The sequence below is a fragment of the Bombus bifarius genome, unplaced genomic scaffold, assembly GCF_011952205.1.
Source record: "Bombus bifarius isolate JDL3187 unplaced genomic scaffold, Bbif_JDL3187 scf7180000008289, whole genome shotgun sequence".
In the NCBI taxonomy this organism is placed as follows: Eukaryota; Metazoa; Arthropoda; class Insecta; order Hymenoptera; family Apidae; genus Bombus; species Bombus bifarius.
Genome location: NW_022884572.1, coordinates 257403 through 271916, shown reverse-complemented (window position 1 = coordinate 271916; position 14514 = coordinate 257403). Strand labels below are relative to the sequence as shown.

Sequence of the window (14514 nt, the reverse complement as noted above, 5' to 3'; positions counted from 1 at the left end):
ATATAACTGTGAATTAATAAGCAGAAAATTATTGTTGATTGATCAATGATGCACTAACTCCATAGTAGTTACTATGAAACGTAAATTGTTCAGATAATAAATTCGTCACTGACATTGATAATCAAATCAGGAAGCCGTGCGAAGTTTGAAAAAAGAACTAATTTAGATAAATAATATTTATTGAACTAAATATTTGGCAAAGGATCAAGATTTTTACAGGGAACCTTAAGCAGCATCGTAATTCTGTATTCATATTTTGTTGATTACATAAAATTACAAAATGCCTGAGTGCTATAATGTTATTCGACTCCACATCCGGCGGAACATTGCTTGTATCCGGAAAACAAATGTGAGTGGAATGTATAAGGTAAACAAATTTTGTGGGATCTTGTACAAAAATATATTATCTATAATTTAGCGTAAAACTGTTACGATATCTTAATCCGTCGAATTTTTATAAATGTTTTAAATTGATTTCTTTCAACGAAAAATAAAATTTCGTCTATCAAGCCTATCATTTACTTATTTTTCAAAGTCATAGAAAAATATATGTTTCATATATTTGTATATTTTACTCTGTGATTAGAATGAGAAGACAAGTATAAGAATTTTATCAATATTTTATTTTGATCGTAATATATAGTTAAACGAAGATATTTACAGTTACACTTTATTGATAACTTTCCAAAGTTTTAATCAATACTTTATATAATTTTTTGTATTGAATTTGGAACTACAATCCTTTTCATATTCTGCGACGTTGTTGGCTTATCGTGATAAGCCATATGTTTAATTTATTCCACAGAGAAGAATCTAATAGCAGTGAGATGATGGTTACATCTAACTCTAACTACTCTGTAATTTCTTATTGTATGCAAGAACAGAATTAACCTTGACATATTTTTAAAAAGTTTTTAAAGGAATTTCTTCTTTGTTGTTCTGTTTGCTGTTTCGAACAGATCGCTATAAATATATAAGTGTAAGCCGAAATTTTTCACAAATTCCGTAGTCACAAAGCTAAAATTAGAAATTGTCGGTATCGCCAAGAAAGATGCCTTATATCTAACAATGTCAGATTATACAGAGAATTTACTTGCTGCTGTATATTTCTGTTACGTTTTTAATAAAAGAATTGAATAATTGCGCAAAATTGCATATTTGATATAATTTAATGTCTGTTTGGTAGAATCCAGTTTCTGTATATCTGCTCAAATATTACTGAATTTCAAACATACACTGTTACTATAAACAGTTTCCTTATAAACTCATAAATATCAGACAAAATATTCAGGTCAATTTTAGGTGATTCTATTTAAATGGTTCCCCTTACATGCATGTGTAAATATCAACAATAATTAAACTTCTTCTGCAGTATTGCATAGAATGACCATCTATCACTCTCTAACATTAGCAAACAATAGCAAGCAGCAAACAATAAAAATGCTCAAAGTACAAGTGCTGCGTCCATATGAACAACGGCTGTAAGGTTGAGAAAGTCACAGCTATTTTTCAACCGCAATTCTTCAAGTCTGAGGTATACTTGTAAAAGCACCTAGTTGCTAGCGCTCCAATTACGACGCTACGTTCACCAGAAGCACCTCCATGCTAATAATTTTTTCTCATTTCCATTCTGTTTAACATTCAACCGTAATCCCGCCTCGCTCGGCGCGAACTTTGTACGTATACGTGTATGCGCCACGTGTGACCATGAATCAGGATTCGTAAAACCAGTATTTTCAAGCGCTACTAACAAGGGAAGTTCGGCAACTCGAAAATTCCAAAAATTGGTCACTTTGCTACGCAAATGTGGTGCTTGTAACGAAGCAATTTCTTCTTACTGCTGGGAAACGGTGTTAGGGGTGAAAACACTATCCAAAGAAATTTTGGCTATTCATATTATCGTAAACATGGAAGGAATTATATAAGATTTTTTATGGTCATTATGGTAGACGTGAGAAGATTTTAAGGAAAAAATTGTTGCTGACTTTACACGCATAGTGTTTGAAGAGAAGAAAATCTTTCTCGAATAGTCTTTCTTTTGGAAGAAGGAAGAAGAGTGTTTGCAGTAACCTGCCCACAATTCACAAAAGTGCCCGCACCGTCAGCGAATATGGTTCGCGAGCTGTTCGCGAATAGCAGCGTGGATGCGGCATTATATCGCTCGAGTTTAATTGAGTTTTTAATTTTCATTTAATTTTTCATTTATTTACTTAAAATTAACGGAATGGACCCATTAATATAGTCGTTGTAATGAGATTAACAAGACATAATTAACGTCGGTAGCGCTGGTAGAGCAGAGATGTAAAATTCTTCTATGCCACAAAAGAAGAAAACATACATATGCATTTCCTCGTTTTTCCAATCTACCGTCCCTAAGGCGATTTACCGCAAACTGCTCGTCCGAAGTCGGTCTTAAATATTCAATATCCAATAGTCCAATCACATTTTCAAAATTCATTAGATCCAATCCTATACATATGCACACTTTAGTTGCTGAAGGAGTGCAAATCGTAATCAGGAAACTTTTAGTATAGATAATTCGCAATTATATTTCAATTTATTTTAATTATCATCGCACAACGATATAATTTTATTGCGGATTATTCATTTTATTGAAACTTGACGATTGCAAGCAATTCAACTGAATCGTTACCAAAGACATACACAGTTCCTCAGACGTGAACTTTCCACATTATCTATCCAATATTAAACTTGCGATTATCTTGAAATCCGATCGACTCGCAGTTATCTTTGTTCTACCGATCATGCAGAAACGAAGCTGGCTAGGTGTGTGTAAAGGCATGACAATTTGATCGATTATCTTTGAGCGATTATTGTTCTATAAAGTTTCTCAAGATAAAGAGGATCTCTAGAACTTCTGATCGATTGTTCCGATAACTTCGAATACAGTCATAAATACATGCACGCATATTAACCGAAAGTTCCTAAACTGCAAATAGGATTATATAGTATCGCGTGACAATGAGCGTGATAGGGGAGTGCTTCTCCTGCTTCTGTGCCATCCTGTTAACCATCTTCTCACTTTAGTACAATACTACTTAATAACCAGTCGCTCTTCGTTAATTTAACATGTCTCGTACGAAGAGATCGTTGCGTTGTATCAGTATCAGATTCAGTAATAATATTCGAATAAAAATCGTTCGTTCGTGCAATTTTACTATTACATCGTAATATGTCGTACGACTTTCCTGGCTTTCTGTAACCAACGAAATTATAGGAATTACTTCCGTAGGATTTTTTGTTTACGATAGATAACTACCTACGATAGACACTAAACGAAACAGCGCAAAAATTTGCATACATTGGCTCATAAAGGTATTGCATATTCACCAAGAGCCACCAACGTTAATACAAAGTGCAATGTTTAATTAGGTCAATATAATAGTAACGTTATTTGGTCACTGCGACTATTCAGAACAATAGCGTTGATAAGCTAAAATATCAACTCCTATTTCTGTTATTAGAGCTATTACATGCACAAATGAAACATTCTATTCTTATTCAATTGCTTTTTTTTCTTTTTCTGTGTACACGTAAATTCAAATAAACGAATTCAGAATATAGTCGATAGAACGAAGTGAATTAACTAATTCTGTTTGCAGCATTCTGAAAGCATTGCAGTAATAAATAACGTAACTTATTATATTTATTCGTAACAGTTACAGCAACTGATAACGGTAAAGAGCGCTGATATCATAAGGTATACTCGAACTTCGCTAACTAGCAACCTTAGATATCGTACATTATGCAAAGCTCGAGGTATGCTCGAAAGACGAAGGTTAACGAAGTAAAGTTATCAGTTATCGTGGCACTACATGCTTGCAAACTGAAATTTATGTCTAAGGTGTCAGAATCTCCTTGAATATCTGAATATCGATATTTTCGACTAACAATGAGTGAATGATTTTCACTAAACTTGTTTGACAATGAGACTCCTGACTGAACTTTGCTGACTTTGCAGAATGACCAATCTTCTTCAATTGATTTATTGTCTTTTATTATTGTTAAATTTATTGTTATTCAATGGGCGCTTAATTTCACGAAAAGGAAACATCAATTAACCAGCAAGAGTATGCGATTCTACACCGTTAGAATTTTTTCTGTGGGAATTTTTGAAAGTAAAGCCTACGCCAATGATCCAAAGACGATTGACGAGCTGAAAAACAATGTCACTGCCGCCATTGATGAAATTGAGCCCCAGTTATGTGAAAATGTAGCGGAAAATTGAGTCAAACCTTTTTGGGATCGTGGAAAAAAGCCGAGGGAGGTGCTTGAATGATATTGCGTTCCATAATCGAACAGTGGAAGTAAATAAGGCTGTAAGTGTCAAAACTGTAAGTTTTGTAGAAAACAATGCTTTGTTTACTAAAATGTTATTTATTATACAAAATGTATTCATTAAACGTACCATACTACTTTATATAACTTTATTACAATATTCTTATTATAATGTATTCTTATTTAAAAATTTGTTATTATCATATATATTTATATATCAATTATTTGAATATTTCAAATATCTGATAATTAACAATAAAAAGAATTTTATATTCTAAGAGAGAATTTAGGTTTGATACATATATTCCTTAAAATGATTGTAAGTGCCAGTACAGATTTTCTTATTTGTTAGAATAATTGGAGCAGATTTATCCACGTGCATGTTCGAACACGAAGTAGCAGATTCGCTGGAACATGACGTTTACAGCATAATTTAAAAAACTAATCGCGTAACATAATATCACACTAATTATCACACTAACATTTCGTTCCATATTTACTGATATTATTCACAATTATTCTCAAGAAAAAGGTTTTCTCTTTTAAAATGCCACTTACAGCCTTTGTTACTTCCACTCTTCAACTAATGTCATGAAATAAATCTTACGTTAAAACAAAGGTATTATGTTGAAACAAAGATATCAAATAATTTGTGTTTTATTTCAATTTGAAGATGCGACGCCCAATTTGGATAAGCCCATTCAATCTGTCTGAAAAATAACGCACTTCGTTTTCTTCAAGTTGCTCTGTGAATGCTACCTACCAATCGTTACTGTCGCCTTGAAACTTATATTTTCAGTTTAGTATTCAAGTATTAATATTTAATGAGCTTCGAACGCACATGATGTAAAGTTCATACCATACTAGTCATAGCGTCTTGCTTAATAAATCTGGCTTCGTTTCGATGATAATGCAACCTGTTCATCGTAGCGCGGCGTACTTGGTTGAACACTACGTGAATTCTCGGCTAAAGAGCAAATGACTTGCTCATTTCATATTCATCTGATACATATTCAGCCGATTTCACGCTCTATAACTACTTGCTACTCCCAGGAATTCAAAAACAGAACGAACTTCGCCGCTAACAACGGGGAAGTTAATGCGACGTTAAAAACCAAATGAAAAAGGTGATTGCAATAAAAGACTCGTTAGGAAAACATTACAAGCGCAGTAGCCGCGACAGGAATATCCCGGACAATTTCAAAAACAGATCGTCAAAAACTTATATATTCGTTCGTTTAACGTTTATACGTCCAACACTGTATCGATGCCGGACAAATATATTCTGAATAAAATATGAACGTTTTTTAAAAATACGATGAATGTTAGTGATAATATATCGACAGCAATACGTATATTGACAATCCCGTTAAATTTCCAGACAGGCTGTATATAATAGCAGAAATGATATCCGGGCTTAATATAGCGATAGTCAAGTTTAACTGATATCCTGATTCAAAAATTGTCTCTCTTTCTTTTTTAATATCATAAACTAGCCTACGAGGATGTTAACACGAAGAAGAAAATAATTCTTAATAACTCGAAACGAGTGTGACGATAATTGTCATATAATACGAGTAAATTGTTTTAATCTAAATTAATAGTAATTGTTATTTCATATACTCTAATTCTGTATTATTTTCGTGGCAGAGGCAATTGATCCGAAAATTTATAGATGATTGAAATAATAGCACGGTGGCATTAATTTCAAAATGCGATTGGGATAACTATATCCATCAAGATGATACGATTCTATCTACCATAAATAAGCTGCAAAAATTTATCATGAAAGAAGATGGATTAATTAGTTAATTAATAATCAACTGAAATCAAAGAACAACTTTTAATTGCGCCTGACATAAAAATATGAGTAACAGTGTTCCACGAGGAAGAAAAAATGAATAGGAGTAATATTTTCTCAGAAATAATATTCGTATATATGTATATAGGTATATATCTCTTTGCCCATATATTGCTTTAATTAAAATTGCCAGTTTGTTTTAGGCCTTTAGTGTTAGTAAACTAATCTACATATTTTAGATGTGTAGTAATCATATAATACCATTCGAAATTTTGGAATCACATGTTACTTCGTCTTCTTAACTGATAATATCAAATAAGCACATTAGTGTCACTTCTCTTATCACTTGATAAATATATATGTTATTAATTAAGATACACATAATCAATTAATGGATGCGTGTTGTATAAATTCAGGAAAAAATGTTCATTCTTAATAATAGTGACAATTGTACAATCTGAAATTCTGTTTTTATCTTTTCTTTATTTACCATTTATCGCGAAGAAACTATCTGTAATTTTTTCTTGTGAAGAATTTTTATTATACTTTGTAGAATCAACATTGTAGATCAAAATGTATGTAATAAGTACTTTTCTCATGCGAAAGAATATATTTTTGGCATATTTATCAATATTAAACTTCAAAATTTAAAGAGATAAATTCCTTAAAGTAAGAAATATTACAATTTACATTGTTATAGTTACAATTTTCTTAATAAAAAATGTTAGAGGCACAAAACTGTTGTTTAATTATGCGTAGTTTATAATGTCGATATTCCAGATAGAAATTCTATGGCGTTATTGCACCAGTATTATCATAGTCACGTTTCAAGTTTTGAGATATTGTCATTTTTGAGTTGAAATTGTTATGAAAACGTAATCATTGTCCCTTTCCAAATTATTTCCATTTTCGTGACAATACCATCCTGTCTTCGTTCGAAAATTTCCTTGATTTTCTTATTAGAATATTTCACGATATCGCTTTTCACGCTACTGATAGTAGATATTGACATTTCCAATGTTCCTTCTTGCCAAAAAATAATATAGCCTGTAAGATAGCAATTGGGCGTGTCAACGTTTCAGAAACAGTGAATATGACAATACGATAAGATAAATTTTACGTCACGTGTGATCTAACTTTTTCGCGCTAAGAAATAATTTTTTTTACGATTCAATTGGAAGGTGTTATATGAAAACTAAAATAATGGATGGTTTTATGTGTAAATGAGATTATCATACGATGCCATAGTACTTTCGACTACTAACATGGGGTTAGCCATTGAAGATAAGAATGGACAGAAAAGGCACCTTGACATCGGGCACAAAAAGGCTTGCCCGTTCTTCCCAGTTCAATAAAACTTATTCTTTTGGCAAAACGATATTTCTTTTTATTGTGAATGTCGGAAACCCTTAGGCAGTGCGATGGCCGTGGGACATAATAACGTTTTACTGGTATCGCTTCCTTTAATTTTTCTGAGTACGATATACATCTGAAGCAAAGGTTTCATTTCTCGGTAGTAACGAAAAATACAAAATTCCCTGATGCTACCATTAAATACAGAGAAGAACCTTGAGAGGGTGCATGGGCCACGCATTTGCACGTCGTTTCGAAGAACGTAGATTCTCAGCCCGGCATCGTCTCCTTTCGAAATAATCGTACGAGATCCGCTTTTCATCTACGACCAGGTATTTCGAGCGATTTGCCTGCGACAAGTAAAAATAAAGATGCCTATCTTTAAGTGGCTATAGTACTGAATTATGAATTCTGAGTTCGTTGTTACGCAGTCTCAGATCGAGGAAGAATAAAAAAAGAAAGATTCATTTTTTCGCGATTCACTTCATCAATAGGATTAACATGTCCGCGATTATCAACTGTCTCGACAGCTGATCAAAGAAGCGCAGCACAGTGAGACGTTTCGAGAGATATTCTGAAATCTAATCGCAGACCGACTCAGGAGCCTTGCTCAGAGGATTTTATGGTTTTGGGGGAATCAGCAGAAACTGAAGCTTTGGACATGACTTACTGAGTCAGATGTTTTTGCGTTACACTGCCTATTCTAGATAAGTACCGGTACTCATCATACCAATGAATTATGAGAAGCTTTATCTAGCATCGTCTACGCGAGACGGATGTCTGGATTTTAACTACTGTTTCAGTTTAAACCTTCTATCCCCAATGTGATTAAACCGTCTCTCTACAAGCACGGGATAATAAAATGATTTCTGCGTAAATTCTATGAATACTATTTACAGTAGTTAGTTTCGTAATTTACACGATATGAACTGGGATACGAAATTAAGCTGAAAATAAATATTTGAATATGCTGTTACATGCTTCTAAATATCCAGATTTGAACGCTTCGACGTATTGATCGCTAATAATTCTGCGTTAATATTTATAAATATCTGTGAGTCTTATTGTAGAATGATTCATCGAAGTACTTGAGCATTTGCTATAAAAAACTTGTAAGAATATACATATTATGTGTGTCATCTTATACGTGAAACTTCGTGACGTATCTGTCGTAATTATCCGGATAGAATTTGAATAAACCTGAAACGATTCAACATTACCAAATTCGTTTAAACTCGATAAGAATGTAATCGTGAAACGTTGTATATTTCATATGTATGTATGTATGTATGTATGTGCATATAATTTACAGATATATTTTTGGAGAATTGTATTCTTCCCTTAATACAAAAATAGCAAGATAATAATGTCGTCGCATATCTCTGCAACCATTTACGGTACATGTGAATTGTTTGTTTCAAGTTGAATCATTCAAGGGATTTACCAAAGGATATAGAAATCCTATAGCGTGGGACGTGAAAACTGCGTCTTTTGATTCGAGCTGGCTCAACGAACTTGCCTTTTACTTTAGCATAAACTTATCTTGAGTACGAGCCCTTTAAAAATGTATTTATATCCTCTACCCTCGGGATAGCTGACGTAGAAAAAAATACTTAACTTCTTCAGATCATTTTCCACCCAATGCTTAACCAAATGTGGGGGAATTTGTAATCTTAGAAACTTGAGGAAGCACCAAAAACGTAAATCGGCCACAGCGCTTCGATACTTGGAGATGTTCAAAGAGGTAGGTCTTTTATTTATTTCCGACTATCCTGTTCTAAACTTAGAAATATTATCGCGCAATGCTGCAAATTCTCTTAAAGAGCAGACAAATTGATTTATACATAGAACATTGGGACAGGCTTGGAAAGTTTCACGTACAACATACGTACAAATTTCCACCGTATGAGAAACGATATTTACGAAACCAGTCCATTGTTGTTTGGCAGAAAACATCCGGTAGCATTAACAAGATTGCGGATCATCTAAAAATTGTAAGCATGCTTACCTACTTAACAACGACGACCAGCCACTGCGTAACAGATGAAACGAAATAAACTCGATTGAACGCGTGGTTGTATCTTTTCCGGAATATCAACGTAGGATGTACCATCAGTAATGATTAACGAAAGTCCTAAAGAAGTGACTCAAATTGCGAATTCGTGCTCAAGTGTATTGAAATTCTCGAAACACCTTCGAATTGTTTTTTTAATCTAACGTGATGTTATTATATTTAACTGTGATCTTACGTCGATTCGCGTGATTTCCAATGACTGAAATTGATCGGTGGATGCAGCAGAGAAAGAAATTAAAAGAAAAAGAAAAAAATTTTATTCAATATTTGCACGCTTCGAAACACTCACATGTGTATAGTATGTATACTGTTTGAATATGTTTAGTATCTCTTAGAGAATGATGAATGGAGCTACTTTATACTTACGAACAATTTTCGTGGCTGATATGTTTAAGGAGATCTTGGTCGTTCGAAGGCAAGCTGGATTGAGATAGCAACGACAGGCAGCTATTAAGGTCAACAACGGATTTCAGGAAAAATCGATAGACCGGATAGAACGACCCTCGATGGATATCGGCCTGTTTAGAATCAAGGGCTGCATAGAAGAAGCGAGTAAGCCTTTTTTTAATTCCCTTCATCATCTTCCCCTAAGGTTACGCTGCAAAAGGAGCAAGGAAAAGAAAAAAAGGACTCTTATTGTTCCAATATTGTCTTACATCTTTTGCCCGATAGTACACTTTTTTTTGTTGAACATTATACTCTTGTAATTTTATTAAACACGCTTTCGCTGTTATGCACCACGTACTTTGAAACTAAAACTACATTTCGCATGTAAGATAATCAGACCATGATGGCCATGGTGGATTTTTACGCGTTTATAGGAACTCTAAAATGCACAGGATGCAGATGGTATGAACAAAATGTATGAAATATATAAAGTATAGTGCTCCCTGTAATACTTGAAACAATTTTCTATCGAACTTATGCTTCTTTAATTACATTCGCGAGAAAAAAATCAGAAGAATTTGCGTAGAAATCCGCGGTTTAATGATGACAGGTAGAAAAGTATAATACAAAACTGTCTTTTTTTGTTTTTGTTTTAGTAATGTCTATCTTTTCAATCTTCGTCTTCCGAAAATCGAACGTAATCGAGGTTTATTTCATTTGAAGCAAGCAATTTTAGTCTCAGCAATGTTCCAGACTATTAAAAAATCATAAAAATGTTTTCTGATTTCCTTAATTAGAGATTAGCGTGGAATAACCGTAACGTCCAATGTCTCTCGCGATAGCTGTCAGTTTTCTAGATCATTTAGTTAGATATTTGTTTGATAGGCTCGACAATCGGAAAAATATGAAATTACAATAATGTGTACAATTTCAGTTCAGCTCATTGAAATGTTAAACATTCATTCGATTTCGTGCGAGCTAAGATTCGCTTAAAATGATTTGTTAGAACGACACGTTAAAAGATATCGACTTTTATTGATCGGAATATCATTGGCAATTTGACATCAATCGTGTATAATCTTCTCATAGACGATTGATCTTTATGGTGTTTCATTCTAATTTCTTTAAATTCCTTTTGTATAACAGACAAGATCAGCCTGCTGTGAAGTGTCAAAAACTGCTCGTGGCTGGCAGCCAATAAAGCAACAAAAGGGGGAAAGCTGGAAATAGCTCGGCTACCAGAAAACAATAAAGCAGTTGAGGCATTATGCAATGAAAATCTCGTTTTACTTAAACAGCGTTACCGAAATCTTACAATGTAGGCGGATAAAGATGAATAAACATTGTAACCGAAGCGATTAAAATCATTGAAATAAAAAATAAAATCTTTAATTACCTTTCGGCAAAATATTCCCTTGAAATTAAATTCCGATCGATAAAGTATATTTTAATTTGTTTTTAGATTTAAAAGTAAAGATTTAACTTTCAGACTATCATTTCCCCTCCACGTACATAAACGTTGCACAAGACTTTAAATAATTACAAAGCTAAGGGAAATGAAGATCCTTTTATGTATATCGTTGGCTTAGGTTTCTAATTAAAATGTTTATTGCATTGGTTTGATGATTGAAATTTTTATAACGTAACTGCAACAACGTTTTATATGTATTTATTACGTCAAAGAAACATACATTTTAGACGCTGTATTGAACCAGAAATTCAGGAATCGCCAACGTCAAAAGTAGAACCTGCGATGAGCAAATATATGATATTTAAAAGCACTGAACTACTAAACAGGATTTTATCGAGCTTTTCCGTTGTCTAGTCGTTCTACAATTACACGGATTAGTCTCTTTGTTGCATTAAAGCCGAACTTAATCCTTAGGTAAATGAAGTTCAGTTGGAATTGGTTGGTTTTTAAACTTCTTATACGGTAATTTCTCACTCTTCTAAATAACTTCTGAATAAACTTCGAATTTCTTTTTATACAAACAGACATTTAAAACTCGCAACTGCCATAGCAGCTGTTCGCTACTGTTTTAGCAGATCTAATGATAATTTATTAATAATGATTCTTAGACTTGACACGTAGATAGTTTCCACTAGCTACACTATCTACGCTTAGTTAGTTTCTGTGTAACGTATTCATCGCATTATTATAATGCGTTATCACAATGTTACGGTAGGGTTTTTAAAAAATACAGGTACCATAATTTTGAGATAAACAATATCAATGTCATTGAAACAATCGTTAATAAAATTTGTTTCTAATTGGTGATATTATTTTTTTATGTAACACGCGAAAAATAAGACATACAGGTATATCTTATTTATAATAATTGTATATTCATCTTCATGTTAATAATTGCACATACGTACGTAGGTATACACTTCGTATTTAAAGCTGCCACATTTTTCGAGAACGTGAACGTTCATAATAATAACAGTAAACTGTGGAATATCTACTTTCATTTGTCCAAATTTTTTACATTTTACACGTATTTGTTTAATTACGTTTCGCAACATCAACTGAACGTCGAATTATGCAAAATCTAGTTTACCTTCGTTTACGAAATTATACAGAATAATTTTAATTTAATGGATTATTCAAATGGTTTATTTGAAATATATGGAATTCACAAATTTGCAGAAAACTTGCAAGCCTTCGGATGATGTCATTTTATATTAAACAGTAACCTATTATGGTTAATTGTTGCACGTGTGACAGCACGTTATAAATTATAAATATTATATTTACATCTAAAGGTAGTTACGGTTTACGAATGTCACATAAATATGGATGACTAATATCTTCATTTGAAATATATAACTATTTTAAATATTATTAATGAGAAGTATACGTATAACAGGAAAAAATAGAAAAAATTACCACTTGTCAACAAACCACCAATTAGCTCGAATATTTGAAAATCATAGTAGATCAATCAAGCAGAGCGCCTGACGAAAAGCTACTAGTATTTTTGTCCAAAAAGCATTTATTTCATTGGACGTATTTTAATTGTGATTAATAGATCTTTGATAATGCAAGTTACTGTTACCAGTGATCGTTTTTATAAGAATCTAAGCTTAAACGCCGAGTAACTAATTTAAAATATTTTATTTACTTTCAAATTTCTAGTTTAGAGATTTTGATCTTTTTGTTTCAGTTAGAAGATTTTGACAATATCCAACAGTACATATTTTCATGTACGAAATAATTTGTATAAACCACTGAGTATATGCGATAATTTTTGCGAATTAGAAATCCATGAGAAAAGAAACAAATTAACGTTTGAAGGTAAATGACCAATAGTTTGGTTTTACATATGTTAATTAACGCAAAATTTTAACATATTTACTGAACTGTGTAAACGATATTATATCTTCTTAATAAAACTCTGGTTTGAGAACATATTTGTGTCATATGTTATTTAAACATCAAACATATACACATTCAACGCAAATTCATAAGATCCTTATTAAATTTTCACTCTATGTATTTTATATACAATGCATTTGAAAATCTATTTTGTCAGATGTCTTTTCAGTATAATATCTTCATATATTTCTTATGAAAAAATTGTTTATAATTCACGTTCGAGGCTGAGATTTCCAACAGACGGGATGAAAATTTTATTTGCATAAATTTTTATGAAGAATTAATTCAATTCGTATAAAAACAAAGGAGTCTAATCACTGTGAATGTTTTTATTTAGACAGCCTGTGTTCTTGTTTGCATACTAACGTTGAAACTTATTAAGACTATAATGTATCGTTTGCGTATCATTGTATCTAAGGGTTGTAGGTATCATGTTTATTTATATAATGACAATAGCCATGACCTTATAATAATATAACACAAACGATTTCAAGCCAATTAAAATCAAGCCAATGTTCGATCAGATAAAATCTATCTTCAAGTAAATAACAGCAAATTGAATGTTAAAAAACTATATTTAATATTTTATAAAACCATAAAATATTATTCAACAAAGTTATTAAGTATGTTTATTTCTAAGCTTAGAAATTATTTGTTTGTATTGCTGGAAATATAGTAAATTTCTATAATACAGCTTTCTCTGTGTAACATGGTTTCTCGGTGTATAAATGTTATTTAAATATTAAAATTAAGCATTGAAATAATAATGCGTTCAATGAATAAGAATGAACATATTCAATTTTAATTACTGGAATTAACAGAATTTCTCCGTTTCACCCTAAAATACATAAAATTGTTATGGTTTGAGGATTTTTCAGATGTAATATTATTCTATATACATAAAGACGATACACAGCCAGAGACAAACGTTTCATTTAGCATGATCTGTAATAATATCATTTCATATTTTAGGCCTTGTCGTTGAGGTTTTCTTAATTATCGCTATAATTAGAAAATATGTATTCACCTATTTTTGGTATTCAATCACATCACGCAGAATCAGAAAGTAATGATCTTGTACGACGCGTGTACGCGGATATTTTATAATGATCAATATACAATTTAAAGCAGAAAACATGTTGCATCGACAATAAGATACGCGCTTAGCAACACGATTAATAGCTGACACAATCGGTCGTTTATCGTTAAATGTCGATAAAT

General features: G+C 32.3%; 1 protein-coding gene across 5 annotated transcripts in view; it reads right to left on the bottom strand.

Annotated features, from left to right (window-relative positions):
• Window positions 1-14514, bottom strand: part of LOC117212379 (probable G-protein coupled receptor CG31760) — a 70543-nt gene that overhangs the window by 55142 nt on the left and 887 nt on the right. The window lies entirely within an intron of this gene.